This window comes from Dipodomys merriami, unplaced genomic scaffold (genome assembly GCF_024711535.1).
Source record: "Dipodomys merriami isolate MVZ:Mamm:240054 unplaced genomic scaffold, mDipMer1.0.p SCAF_13, whole genome shotgun sequence".
Lineage (NCBI taxonomy): Eukaryota > Metazoa > Chordata > Mammalia > Rodentia > Heteromyidae > Dipodomys > Dipodomys merriami.
Genome location: NW_027202604.1, coordinates 7259696 through 7271141, shown reverse-complemented (window position 1 = coordinate 7271141; position 11446 = coordinate 7259696). Strand labels below are relative to the sequence as shown.

Here is an 11446-nt window from a genome sequence, read left to right as displayed (position 1 = left end):
AAAACCAGCCCTGGTGTCTCTGGGGTTCTGTCCCCTACAGGGCTATTTGAACCTAGCCTTAGGCTGTACGGTGTTTCATTGTCTCTTGGATAGGGTAGGGTTGGGAGAGAAAACTGGGTAGTCTTGACAGGAAGTGGTGAAATGAAGGGGAGGGGAGGGCAGGAGGAAACAACAAAAACAGACCAGGCCTTGGTGGGTGTGGGGTGGGGTGGTAAGGAAAACAGAGATTGGATGGCTATAGGGAAGAAAATCTGAGCAGCTCAAATAAAGAGTTCCCACAAACACAACAGTGTTATTAGCACCAGTCTGACTTCATTAAGACCTGAGGCCTACTCTAGCCCTCTGCTGTGTGGGCTCCACTGCTTTCTGCCTAACCAGAAAATGGAGATAATTAACTAGATTATTTCTGCCTTCTTGTTCCAGTCTCCTTATAATGATCATAATAATGACAGTAGCTAAATAACAGTGCTTCCTAAACACTTTACATTAAGCAGTCAAGTTTCTTACAGATGACACAGGAATAAGGAGAGAAATCAGCAAAGCCAGTCCTGACCATTTGGTCAGGGCTTCAGCTCAGGATTTGTATACACTCATTTTGCCTTGTTTAAATAATTTCAGGAAGAAAACCTTTTAGAGAAGCTGGGTGCTGATGGCTCCTGCCTGTAATCTTAGCTACTGAAGATCTGCGATCACAGTTCAAAGCCAGTTAGGGCAGGAAAGATGGTTACCCTCTTTTCTCCAATTAACCACTAAACGCCAGAAGTGGAGCTGTGACTCAAGTAATAGAGGGCCTGTAGGGGACAGCGTGCAGGCCCTGAGTTCAAGCTCAGGCACCAAGTAAAGAAGCTCTTTTAGAATGTGCCTACTGCTTCAAATATTTACTTAGGCAATGTAGCACAGAGCCTTGATACCATTTTTTTCTTGGGGTGCCAAGTTGCCTCTCCATAGTTGCTTAGAGCATGTGTAGTGTCATCACTGTTCCTGAAGCACAAACTCGCAAAAGTGACTAGGGCAGATTCTAGCAAGTGGCTTAGGTCTATACTCCTAACTACTCAGGAGGCTGAGATCTGGAGGATCATAGTTCCAAGCCAGCCTAGACAGGAAAGCAAGGAAGACTCCATCTCCAAAGCAATGAGCAAAAAGGCGGGACTGGAGATATGGCTCAAGTGGTAGCGCAGCAGCCAAGCCAGCAAGCCCACCAAGTGTGAGGCCCAGAGTTCAAGGCTTTGAGTTCAAGCCTCTGAGTTCAAGCCTTGGTGCTTGAACTAAAAAAAGATGAAAAAGGAAAGAAATGTCTAGGGCAGCTCCCAATCGCTTTTGGACTCACCTGTGGAATAGGCAAAGGACTGGGTTTCCCCCACCCTCATCCCTACCCTCGCCATCACCACCTCAATGGTGGTATCCCCGGCAGCATCTAGCCTCAAATCTTGTCTCCCCCGGCCTCCAAGTTTCCCACGCGATCTCCTGACCGCACACAGACCGGGTTAGGAGGGGGTCAGGGGTGCAGGATCGGCGAGCCTAGGACCCCCGAGTGGAGAGGCGGCGGCGAGCAGGCGAGGTTGGCTCCCTGCCGGCCGCGTGCAGCAAGGGGCGCAGCGCAGCGCTCCTGGGGGGCGCAGGGCGGGCTCTGCGCTCCCGCCGCGGCTGTCGGGGGCCGCTCGGCTTCCCCTAAAGATGCAGCGCAGCATATTTTGCACATGAGTTCAGAGGAAGAGGAAGTGTAGCGGGCGGACGCGCGGCGGCGGCGGCAGCGGCGGGGGCGCGTCGGGGCTGGAGCCGGAGCGCGCCGGGCGCAGGGCGCAGGGAGCGGGAGCGGGAGCGGGAGATCGGTGGCCGCGGGCTCGGGGGAAGGAAGGAGGGAGGGAGGGACACGCGCCGATCGCCCTAGGGACGGACACCCCGCACGCCGCGCCGCCACCCCGTGCCCCGCACCGCGGCGCCCACGCCCTCCGCGCGCCGCCTCCCCTGCATGGCACAAACTTTCCTCCCGGGACGCCGCACGCTGTCTCGGGGAGCCCGCGCCTTCGCCGCCGCCGCCGATCGGGAAAGGTAGGGGGGCGCGCGGCGGGGCTGGGCGGGCGGGGGTGCGGGAGGGCACAGGCCCCTCCTTCTAGGTCCTCGGGACTAAGTGGCTGGCGAGCAGGACCGGCGCCCCGCGGCACCTCCCCGCAGGTAGTTCTGTACCCGGGCCCCGGAGCTGCTGGACGAGCCCCCCCTGGCCAGGGTGGGCGGAAAGGGGACAGGGACAGATCCACGGGACGGCAGGGTTTGGGCCAACTTTATTTGGGGGGAAGGGGAGTGGAGGGGAAGGGAAATCACCCTGGCACGTGTAGAGGCCCTGGGGAGTGGCCTTCCTGGGGGCGGGGGAGAGTGGGCTCTGCGTACAGACTTAAGGGCGCCTCGGAAGGGCGCAGAGGAGGCGCTTCGAGGCTACAGGTGGGTCCAGGACATGGCTGCAGGGGTCTTGGATAGAGGAGGCGGGGCCGGCGGTGGGGTTCAGGTTGGAGAAGAGCGTGGCCCGGAGGTGGGCGGGGCGGTGCCCCGCGGACCCCCCGCGTACGCCCTGGGCGGAGGTGGAGGATGAGCGGAAGCAGCGGTCCGCGCGCACCCGGGAGGCGCCCAGGGTCCCCGGCATTGCAAGCGGGGATCTCCTCTCTGTAAGGGATTTTCTTGACCTGACCTCCCCGGCTTTCAAGGGGTGGAGCCTGGCTGTGGGTTTGGGTAGAGGGTGGGGAAAGGTGGTGGGTTTCGGGGGGCTGAGGTGGCAGGCCTGCGCTCCGGTTGTGCCCTTCACCTCGGGTACAACTACCTTGGGCAGCGAGAACCGCTTAGAGGCCCAGGCGCGCTCCCTGCTGCCGCTCTCAGGCTCGCGATCAGCTGCCCAAGTGGCTGTGCTGGTTCCCAGGGACGCTGGGGGGTGTCAGTGAGTTTGTTTGGGGGCTTAAACAAAAACTACCTTTATAAAAAAAGTCTGGCACACGCGTGTGTGTGTGTGTACATGCGTCTGTGCGTGTGTGTGCCCGCCTGGATCCCAGCAACAGCCCCTTCGCGCAATGGCTACAGCTGCGTTCAGATGCCCTGCGTGCAGACTAGGCGCCTTCCAACCCTGCCACCGTGTGTCATCTCAGGATAAATGAGGCCTTGCCAGGAAGGAAGCGGGTGTAATGTGAGCGACCTGGGCGCCTGTGGCCAGGCTGGCTTTGCACCCCACGTGTCCCCTCTTCACCCCTCCCTCCCTTCTGAGAGTCCTAATTTGTACTTTTGAACAGCTAAGTTCCGAGGAAGTGCAAATGACCCCAGATGTCACCAGCCCCAGAGAGGGGTTAGGCAGCAAACTGTTTGGGGTTCTTTCGTGCATGTGCGCTAACCTCAATGAAATCATTGTAACCTCAGACTGGACCCTGCATCCTCTTTTGCCTTTCCCTGGCGTTTCTGGCCTGCCAGGAGTGACTCCAGCCCATCCGTGGCTGGGACATCATTCCCCTGGCTGCAGTTTGTGGATGGAGTCACTGGGTTGGGTTTTCTTTGTTCATGTTTTTGGCGCTGTAGACTCAGGGCAAATGGAAGTAGAGTACTGTGCAGTTGGCTAATAGATTGTGTAGGAATTGAAATAGAATAGATGGAGGATACAAATTGAGAGAGTTTCTCCCTCCTGAGCAGGAATTTTTGGCTTTCCTTCAAATAATTGCTTCGTCTGTAGGGAAACAGGCAGAAAATCTTTGGCATGAGTGATGTGAGTTCCTGTAAAGCTACTTGTACTCCTCTGGTCTTCACTTTTGATTAGAGCTGGAACTGTGTGGCTTGGTGGGCATGTTAAAGAAAGGTCACCCTGACTCTATTCCACCTCTCATCTCTTCCTTTTTGTCTGGGAGGTACTGGGGTTTGAACTCAGAGCCTTGGGGTTCCTCAGCTTGCTTGCTTGCTGGGCTGACGTTCTACCACTTGAACTATATATACCTCCAGTCTAGGTTTTTGTTGGTTAATAGGAAATAGAATCTCAAGGACTTTATACTGGCTTTGAACTTTGATTCTCTGGATCACAGCCTCTTATGTAGCTAAGGTTACAAGTGGGACTCACTGGCATTTGGCTTAGCCCACCACTTTTTTTTTCAGATAAAGGAAAGTTGTGGTAACAGTGATCACCCAGAAACCCATATGTAGACTCTACTTACTATTGTGTTACACTGGCTTTACTACACATCTGTCCACTGACCTCTGTCTCTACCCATCAGTCTTAGCTTATTGTCTTAAGTATTTAAAGGAAATTGCAGACAAATCCTTGTAAACATTTGAGCAAATAGTTTATTAGAGTTCAGAATATGTTCATGATTTCTTAAGGTAATATTTATATACAAAGAGTGAATGCACAAGCTGTGAGTGCTGTTTGAATAATGTTTTCATATATGCATGCACCTGTGTATCCTTACTCCTTATCAAGACACATCATCACCCTTGACAATTTCCTTAAACTCCCTCACGTCTATTCTGTTTCTGCCCCCACCTTCTTATCAACCACTCTTCTATTTCTAACGCACATTAGTTTAGGCTGTTCCTGAACTTCCTGCAAATGGAATTCTTCAGTGCTATATAAGGCTTTTCAGTTTGTTTTTTGATGCCAGTACTGGGGCTTGAACTCAGGACCTTAGCTTTTTTTCCCCTTAAAGCTGGCACTGTACCACTTGAGCTACAGCTCCGCTTCCAGCTTTCTGATGGATAATTGGAGATAAGATGGCTTTGTTCCCTGGTGCTCAAATCTCAGCATTCTGAGTAGCTAGGATTATAGGTGTAAGTCACCAGCACCCAGAAAAGGCTTCTTTTCCTCAGCATGTTTTCCAGACTCATCTATGTTGTTAGTACCAGGCACTTGGTGATTTCTTACTGTTGACTTTGTATTCTGGAGGTATGTTTACATAACAGGTTGCTCACATGTTGATGGATTTGGGATTATGGATTTAGGGCTTTGGTTTGTATGTTTGTTTTTGTTTAGTTTTGGTTATTGTGAACAGTGCTGGCTGGCATGAACATGTGTGTCCAAGTCTTCTCATGAATAAATACTCAGAAGTGAGTTGCAGGCGGGGGGGGGGGGGGTCGCAGAGAAGGTGTATGTAAACCTTTTACAAAGATGCCGGACTTAAATTGGGTGCTAGTTTATGCCTGTAATTCTAGCTACTGGGGAGGTTGAGACAGAGAGGGTTGAGGCTCAAGATCATCCTTGACAGAAAAATTAAAATCATTAAATGGAGGGAAGCTTGATGTGGTGGTGAGCACCTGTGATCCCAGCAATAAAGGGAAGCCTAAAATAGGGGGACCACAAGTCAAACACCTATATGAGTGGAAAGCAAGACCCTGTCTCAGAAATTACCAGCAATATAAAATGGGACTGGACTGGAGAAATGACTCAAGTGGTAGAGTGAAAGCCTTAAAAAGTGTGAATGAGACCTTGAGTTAAAATCTCTGTACTGAAAAAGGAAGGAAGGAAGGAAGGCAGGAAGGAAGAAAGGGAAGGACCAAGGGAAGGAAGGAGTTGCAGACTTTTTTTTTCAACAGGGGATACGATACCATTTTATACTCCTGTCAGGAAAAAATACAGGTATGAAATTCTAGATACTATATCATAGTCTTATCTTCCTCTAGAACATGGTTTGTTGAGTGTTCTTGAGGCCAGAGGAACCCAGAACCTCCTCCTCCCCAACAGTTTTCATAGGTGGTGGGGCTGTACAGAGTTCTCAACTTCCAGTAAATGGGTTTAAACTTGTCATTGTGGATGGTAAGATGCATATTTTATCTTTAGCAACTTTCAGAGAAGGGACTCCCATAAGAGCATATTATTGGTTATGACTGAGTGCTTTCTATAAAAAGACACCCCTCCCTTGTCTCACGGAATTCCACTAAACTCCTAGGAGAGTTCGGCCCATTGGTGCTTTGGGGTTGCTGGTGTGAACTTGAGGGTGTTCCCCTTGGGTTTCACCAGCTTGGGCAGCTGGTTGTTGAACAAGGTTGTTTCCTTTGTGAGGCTGTTCAGACTGGGCCTCTTGAAGGCACAGAGAATAGCTTTCCCGTGAAAATGATTTGTTCTCGGCAAGAGTCAGGGCCTGTCAACACCTGGCTTATTGTCCTGCCTGGGAGAATAGGCTGGTCTCAGGTCCCTTACACCTTCTTTGTCCCTCTCTGTAGAGCCAGCAGCAGGACAGGAGGTGCTGAGTGAGCTTTGTAGGGATGAGATGAGGGGCTGTGCAGTCTTGAGACACTGGACTAAGTGTGGGGACTGTCCCCCTGATCCCACTACAGTGAGCCCAGTACCCTGTCAGCAACACAGTAGGGTACAACAAACATTGGCTGAGTGACCCTGTGACCCATCCAGTGATGGTGTCTCTGGATCATGACAGTGGGTGACCAAGGTGCCAGGAACCCAACATATATTTTCTGGAGGCCATCCAGCACTAGCCTGGGAAGGAAGATCAAGGTGTTTAGACCTAGGCGAGCTTTGTCAACTGTCAAGTTCCTCTGTGTGTGTGTGCGTGCCTGCACGTGCATGCGTGTGTGTATGTATTATACTGGGATTTGAACCTGTGCTTGCTAGGCAGGTATTCTATCACTTGAGCCACTACCAGTCCTTCTTTTATTTATTTTATTTGGTTTTTTAACTTTTTAAAATTTTATTTGTTTATCTTTGTGTCCGTAGTGGGGCTTAAACACTGTCCCTTAGCTTTTTTTGCCCAAGGATGGCATTCGATCACTTGAGGCACAGGCCTACTTCTAGCATTTTGGTGATTAATTGAGTGGATAAATATCTCATGGATTTTTCTGCCTGGGCTGGCTTTGAACCATGAGCCTCAGATCTCAGCCCAATGAATAGCTAGGATGACAGGTGTGAGCCACTGGCATCTGGCTTGGGGTTTGTTTATTTTGATGAGTCTCATTTTATGCCTAGACTGTGATCTTCTCACTTGGGCTTTCCTGGGTTGCTGGGATAGCTGGCTGTACCCAACCATTTGCTTTTCCTTATCCTAGCTGGGGTAACCAATGTTTAACCACACCCAGCCATTGGTTGAGATGGGGTCTTACCAACTTTTTTTATTTTTTGCCCAGGCTACTTTGGATCTTTAACCTTCAAGATCTCTACCTCTCAGGTAGCCATGATTCTAGGCTAGAGCCAGAGAGCTTCCTCTGTGCTGGCAGAGTACTGTGGGGACTTTATTTACAGCATCTGAATGTAATCTCTGTGGGTGGTCAGTGCTAATCACATTTACACAGGAAACTGAAGTTCAACCAGGTTAACTTGCCCTAAGTTTACCTTTCTATGTTTCCTAGACCTCAGAGGAGAGACTGACATTCTAGCTAATGACAGTAGAACTCATTTTCTTCCTCCTTCCCTCCCTTCCTTCCTTGTTCTAGGGCTTGAACTCAGGGCATAGGTGCTGTTTCTTAGCTTTTTTTCCCCCTCAAGATTAGTACTCTACCTCATGAGCCACAGCTCTACTTCCAGCTTTCTTAGTAGTTAATTGGAGATAAGAATCTTACGGACTTCGCAGCCTGAGCTGGCTTGGAATTGCAATCCTCGGATCTCAACCTGCCCTATAGCTAGGATTACAGGCATGAGCCACCAGAGCTTGGCAGAACCCATCTTTCCATACATGAAGCCTTGGGGTAACGGGAAAACCATCGACTAGGCAAAACAAAGTGTCAGGAGATGCCACCACGCATTTACTTTATTATTTTTTTCTTTTCCTTTTTAAGCTCATGAAGTTTGGTGTGGTAAGGGCCTGTGTAGAAGTACTAAGTTTGGTGATAATTTACTACATTGCACACACTGGTACCAAGGCTTGAACTCAGGGCTTTGTGCTCTTAGCTTTTTTTTTTTTTCAATCTTGGCTGGCACTCTACCACTTGAGCCACACCTCCATCTCTGTTCTTTTGTTTTTGTTTTGCTGATTAATTGGAAATAAGAGTCTCAGATTTGTTCACCTGGGCTGGTTTAGAACTGTAATCCTCAGATCTCAGCCTCCTGAGTAACTAGGACTACAGGTGTGAGCCAATGCCAGACTTATGTTTATGTTTTAAAGGGTGTGTATGTGTGTGTGTGTGTGTGTGTGTGTGTGTGTGTGTGAAAGAGAGAGAGAGAGAGAGAGAGAGAGAGAGAGAGAGAGAGAGAGAGAGAGAGAGAGAGAGAGAGAGAGAGAGAGAGAGAGAGAGAGAGCTTTCCTTCCCTCTTCCCATTCAGCTTTTGACTGAAATTTTGATTTTCTTTCCTTTTGGACCTCCAGTGGGCTTCATTATTATCAGTGCATATTTTATCAGGTTGTGTCCCCAGCAGAGATGAGGACAGCAGGCGAGCCCTAGCCACTGCTTGAGCCCTGCTAATTCCTTCCTCTCCAAATAAGAATTCACTCCAGCTTTTAAATATGCATCTGTGTGATCTGCTCCCTGCCTGGGTTGAATTCAGAAGGAAAAAAAACTCACTGTCAGTGGGCCAGGACCAGAAGAGCTAGAAAACGTGGGTACATTCTAACCATATGGCTACCTTCCAGGACTGAGCTAGAGAGACGTGATTTAGGGTAGTGAAAGGCTCACTTGAAGGTTCCCCTGGCTCTGACCTGCCTCAAGGATACAAGGGTACAAGGTTACAAAGAGAAGGCAGCCACAGCTCAAGTGGCTGTGGGCACTGAGACCAGCCAGAGGTGGAGGGAGCATGTATACAAGTGATGTGGGCTCACTATTTACTACCACTGAGTCGTGGTACTTCCTGATGCCAGGCTTTTTGGCCAGAGGGGCCCAGGCTTTCTATTTGGTATACTTTAAAAACTGAATTTCATTTAGGGGACTGGGAGTGGTGACTCACAACTATAATCTCATCTACTGAATAGGTGGAGATCAGGAGAATAATGGTTCTAGGCTAGCCTGGGCAAAAAGATAGCAAGATCCCATCTCAACAAGTAAGAAAGGTATGGTGGTTATACTTGTTATCCTAGCCAAACAGGGGGCATAAATAAGATCACAGTCTGAAGCTGGCCCTGGACATAAAGAAAATCACCAGGCCCTATCTGAAAAAGTAAGGAAAACAAAAGAATCTGGGTTGTAGCTCAGATATAGAGTACCTACTAGCATTAGCATGAGTTTAAACCCCAGTATTATCTTCAAACTTAATTTCACTTATTGTTTTTATTTATTTTTGCCTATTTCCCTATTCCTGAAAGTTAGGTTGTGAAGACAGGATTACTCTATTTGGCGGGGGAGAGATGGAGAGGGTGAATTTTTGTTTTCCATTGGTTGGATCAGCATTTAGAACAGGACCTTGCATATATTGACTACTCAGCATATTTGTTGAGTGAGTAATAGACTTAAGAAAATACTGAGTACCCAAAGGAGAAAACAAAATATTTTCTGATTTGTCCAGCTTCTATTTTACACAGCATGTTTCAGGATCGCTAACCCATATCATTGCTAAACAACCCCCTAGTTACAATTCATATTTGTGTGCAATTCTTTGTGTCTTCAGACAAAAGATAAAAAGCTGATGTATTGAATTCAATGTTCCTTGGTTATTTTCTCCTTTCCCTGTGGTTTTGTTATATATTTGAAATAAGAGTCATGCTCATAAGGTTTTTGTTGATACTCTTTTGAAGTTTTTTTTTTTCTCCTACAGTCTGGCTGATGGGGAGTCAATGTTGTTCATAGGCATGTTGGAAAAGTCAAAATTGCATAATCACACATCCAGAATGCCACAGTCCATCTTGCTCCAGAGGTACCAGACTCGGTGCCCCTGCTCTGGCTTTCTGTGTCTCTGTATAGATGTGTGAAGACACCCTGAATCCATCTGTATGGAGTACTATGCCCTGTATAAATTAATGATGAATGTCTCTGTGACTGACAACTGATTTCCATGGCATATAGCATGAAAAACGCAAAGATGCAAAAGACTTACTTAATGTGTGTGTGTGTGTGTGTGTGTGTGTCTGTCTGTCTGTCTGTGTGTCTGTGTGTCTGTGTCTGTGTCTGTGTCTGTTTCTGTGTCTCCTAGTGCTTGAACTCAGGGCTTCTGCACTGTCCCTTAGCTCTTTTTCCTCTCAAGGCTGGCACTTTACACTTGAACCACAGCTCTACCTCTGGCTTTTTTGCTGGTTAATTGGAGCTAAGAGCTGTGGACTTTCCTTCCCAAGTTTGCTTTGAGTAATGATCCTCAGATCTCAGCCTCCTGAGTAGCTGGAATTCAGGCCTGAGCCATTGATGCCTGGCCTAGAAGACTATTTCTTAATAAGATAATATAGTATGTTAGCCAATAATAACAGAATATAGTATGCTGACATTAGGTAAGAGAAAAATATTCTAGAAACCAGCAAGAGGATAGATTCCATAAAAATATGTTTTTGAGTTAGGGTCTACTTTTTACCTCCACCCTGCCCCTTTTATCCCCTTTATCCCCCCATCCTGTTCTGTGATTTGAACTCAGCACCTTAAACTTCTGGGCTGGCTTGCTTGGGTGGCACTTTACCACATACATCTAGCCCTACCTTTTGCTGATTATTTTGGAGATGGACTTTGCCCAGGCTGGCTTTGAACTGTAATACTCAGATCTCAGCTCCTGAGTAACTAGGATTATAGGTATGAGTCACTAATATTGGCTATTGTTTTTTACATTTCTATGGAATTTTTCAAGGGGGTCTTTGCTATGCTGTTCAGGCTGGACTCGAGCTCATAGACTCAATGATCTTCTTGCCTAAGTCTGGGGGAATGGGAGGAGGAGGTACAGGTGTGGTATTGGGAGGGTTTTGAGTATGGAGAAGGGCTTTGTCTGACTAGTGGTCAGGCCTGGAGAGGAAGGAGATTGGAGGGGGAAACTAAAGCCCTACCTCTGTTGTCAATACAGTGTGATTACATTGCTTGAGCCTCTTCTGTGCTACAGGCTAGTTAATATATAAACGCTTGTGGGAAGGATCAGATGGGTGAGGAGAAGCCAGACTGGAGAAGGCTTTGGTGGGCCCTGGGATGGCAGGTTGGCATGGCCAATGAAGCATTTACCAAGCCCAGTCACCAGGCCAATATTGGGTGAGGATGGTGGCAGGGAAGGGGGATGAGCTGGTCCCCAGAGGTTGAGCCTGGGTAATGCCAAGGCAGTGGAGTGATCCAGGACCACCCAGGAAGAGCAGGTAAAGCTCACTGGAAATTTTGGGACAGTTTAGGTGAAGATGTTGACACAGGCCCTGGGGTGTTGGCCTGGAGCTAAGAAGGACAGTCTGGGGAGGGAAGTGGGGGTTTTGCACAGAACAGGTTCAGTAAGGACAAGAGGGAAGATGAAGTTACTAAGCTGGGGAACAAGAACATGCATGTGAATTCTTTTTCTTTTTCTTTTTCTCTTCTGTCTGTTGGTTGTGAGGTTTGAGCTCAGGCCTGGGCACTGCCCCTGAGCTTTTCTGCTCAAGGCTAGTGCTCTACCACATTGAGCCACAGC

General features: G+C 48.4%; 1 protein-coding gene across 2 annotated transcripts in view; it reads left to right on the top strand.

Moving 5' to 3' along the window:
- The first annotated feature begins 1965 nt into the window (after positions 1 to 1965).
- Rftn1 (raftlin, lipid raft linker 1) overlaps positions 1966 to 11446 on the top strand; it is a 222179-nt gene continuing 212698 nt past the window's right edge. The window contains exon 1 of one of the 2 annotated variants that reach the window (XM_070018648.1): positions 1966 to 2049. The gene's annotated coding sequence lies outside the window, so the exon portion shown is untranslated. Of the gene's footprint in view, positions 2050 to 2369; positions 2437 to 11446 lie in introns of those variants that run through there. The other variant, XM_070018649.1, reaches the window with a different exon arrangement.